This window comes from Limulus polyphemus, unplaced genomic scaffold (assembly GCF_000517525.1).
Source record: "Limulus polyphemus unplaced genomic scaffold, Limulus_polyphemus-2.1.2 Scaffold5794, whole genome shotgun sequence".
Lineage (NCBI taxonomy): Eukaryota > Metazoa > Arthropoda > Merostomata > Xiphosura > Limulidae > Limulus > Limulus polyphemus.
In genome coordinates this window covers 24,161-27,466 of record NW_013671404.1, presented here as the reverse complement: position 1 = coordinate 27,466, position 3,306 = coordinate 24,161, and positions in this window count along the sequence as shown.

Below are 3,306 nucleotides of genomic sequence, written 5' to 3'. Positions count from 1 at the left end.
TAGAAATAAACGACTTTATAACACCAAAATGTGGTTTTCATTTAATTAGACACTCAACGTTTCGCTTCTTTAGAGCTTCTTCAGGTGCGTTCACTAAAACACAAACCGAAACTGACAGTAAAAAGCTTTTTACTTTCAGTTTCGGTTTGTGTTTTAGTGAACGCACCTGAAGAAGCTCTAAAGAAGCGAAACGTTGAGTGTCTAATTAAATGAAAACCACATTTTGGTGTTATAAAGTCGTTTATTTCTAGTATTAATATATAAAAGCTAGTGTATGTCACGCTTGATTTTTCTTGATTTCTTGAAACAGGAGAAGTCATAAAAGCTAAAATGCAGTAATTCAGATAGAATAGTTCGAATATTGTCTGCCTATTACGGTTTTAGTTACGGGGGTGCAAGGAGGTCGTGAGGGGTGTTGCCATGAAACCTTATAAGTGTAGCGAGTGTTAGTACAAAAAGCCTAAAATAAAGACGTAGTGTGGGATCACCTAGTCTAGAGCCAAGTGCATAAAAATATAGATTCAATTCTAAACTTAAATCATTTCTGAATCAAGCTATTTTCTATTATATCACCAACATTAAAAAAAAAACTCTTTAATCAACAGAGACTCTAAGTTAAGAAACCAACAAATATTTTTCCAGTTCTGTTGTTTATACATTTCATTTTATACTTTCAGTACATAGACTAATCACAATATTAGGTTATACTTTGGTTGCTAAGCGACATGACATAAAAGACATTGTAGTGTTATCAAAACACTTTGCTTTTCAATATATTAGAAGTTGTTAATCTAACTGATTTTTCCCCATTATTATTATACGAATACGCCACGAATTCATTTCACGAATGATCTTATTTTTGATTGGCTCACAAAGGAATTTACTGACGTTTGACTGCCTTTTGTTGGTCAAGCTTTATTTCGCAAAATTTATTTATTTCAGTTAGCTATAAAATGTGAGGTTAGGGTATACTATGAGGTGGGGATCTTATTTAAGAAGCACTTGACGTTTGTTAAATAACTACATTTTTAAAATGACTCAACTTTATTCGATTATGTGGTTTGCAATATTTTTTGCTTCAAAAAGTTTAATTTATTTTACCATACAGATCATTTTAAAGCAAAAAAATGTTATAAAAATCGCATTTAAGTCTTTTAATTAGTTTATTACACTTTCGAGCAATTGTGATTAAGAGACTACACTAATTTTCCTTTTTTCCCCATTATTTTATCTAGAGAAGTGAAATTATTTATAGTTATTTACAAGAATCCCTAAATTTTCGTTTTCTTTATCACCAGCCCCCCAGTGGCACAGCGGTATGTCTGCGGACTCACACCGCTAGAAACCGGGTTTCGATACCGTGGTGGGCAGAACACAGATAGCCCATTGTGTAGCTTTGTGCTTAACTAAAAAAAAAAAACAACAAACAAACTTTATCACTAAACTTTCTGAACACTGCTGAAAAATACCAAAGAAATATATATATATTCGGGTTGCACTTTGGCCAGTTACGATGTTTTGAATTTCGCGCAAAGCTACACGAGGGCTATCTGTGCTAGCCGTCCCTAAGTTAGCAGTGTAAGACTAGAGGGAAGGCAGCTAGTCATCACCACCCACCGCCAACTCTTTTACCGTTACATTATAACGCTCTCACAGCTGAAAGGGCGAGCATGTTTGGTGTGACGGGGATTCGAACCCGCGACCCTTACATTGCGAGTCGAGCGCCCTAACCACCTGGTGGCCATGCCGGGCCGTTACGATGGGACGGCTATACAACTGTACGAATGTTATGCAGTATTTTCGATAATTCTGCCCCCAGTGCTAGAATCCGGGTTTCGATACCCGTGGTGGGCAGAGCACAGATAGCCCATATATTTATAATTATTACTAACGAGATATCTTCGTGTAGTTATTTTTAGCTACATATTCTAATGTATTTCGATATTTATCATGATTGGGGCAAACTATCATACGACTTAAATTAAAGCATCTGATATTTGACACACGCGCCTCCTCACTGTCAACTTGCTCAGTGGTAAGTGTGAAGGTCTATAACACTAAAAATCGGATTTCGATACCTTTGATGCCAGAGATTTGCGCTTAAGTTAACAATAGACAAACAAAAATTGTGCGCCATTTTCAGTTTCACGTTGTCTTCACTAGCTTTTTAACTGATCCTCGGGTCATTGTATTATTTTATTACCATTGTCATGTAATTTTATTTTATTATTAATTAGATATTCTGAAATAATAATAACAATAAATCAAATGTAGATATTTAAATAATTATAAGTATAAAATTAACGAAAATAGTGTATTATCAGTAATGTGTTCGGGGTCACAAAACTAAGCCAGACTCAACCATATTAATATAAAGAGTTCATATGAAGTCTTATAATAAATATTAAAACACTGTAATACCAAAAAACATATTTAATTACGGACGTTTCGAAACTGCTTAAGGTTTAATCATCAGCGTTAAAACCTAAAAAAATTAGTACACGATATTCTAACTACAAAAACAACATCAGCTATTGAGGGTGTAGTTTTCGTATTAAATCTGAAACTTAAAAGAAACCGATTTAAGTGATAACAATAAAATGGAATGTATGATAAAACGTGCGGCATACACATGTTTAATAAATAGCATTGTTAAGAGAAAACATTATAAATAAAGGCTTAAATATAAGTATAAACACCGAGAATCAGGAATTAATTACATTCATGACAACAGGAAGGAGTTGATGTTATTATTTAGTGTTGGGTGATCTTTGAAAATGCAGAGCTTTCTTTAATAAAGAGTTCGTAATCTGTGGTTCCAGAGTCGAGAAGTTTAAGGTTTTCTAGAACTATGGGGGTTGTTGTTATTCTCATTGTGTGATGATTACAAGACTCAGGTGGATTAGCTAGCTTATATCCGCTTCTAGCTGAAATTCCCATGTGCATATGTTTGTAGGTGACGTATAGCTTTACCAGTTTAGGTAAACACAAGTGTATTTATATACGAACTACGAGCACATAGGAATGGGTAGAGTGTCTTTTACTTTAATTAAACATATTTTTAATTCTAAATGTCGACTTAAACACTAAACGTAGCTTAATGTGTTTTGATTATTTTTTTGAACTTGATTATTGAATTTAAAATTTTATTTGCCCATGAAAGGAGTTATAAGGAGTTATCTATTCCGACTACTTCTGTCTTCACCCAGTTATTTCAAAAGTTCATAACACATTACAAAGTAATGATTATCTCCTTAATATTTTACTCTCTATCACACGAAATATTTTAACAAATAAAATAGAATC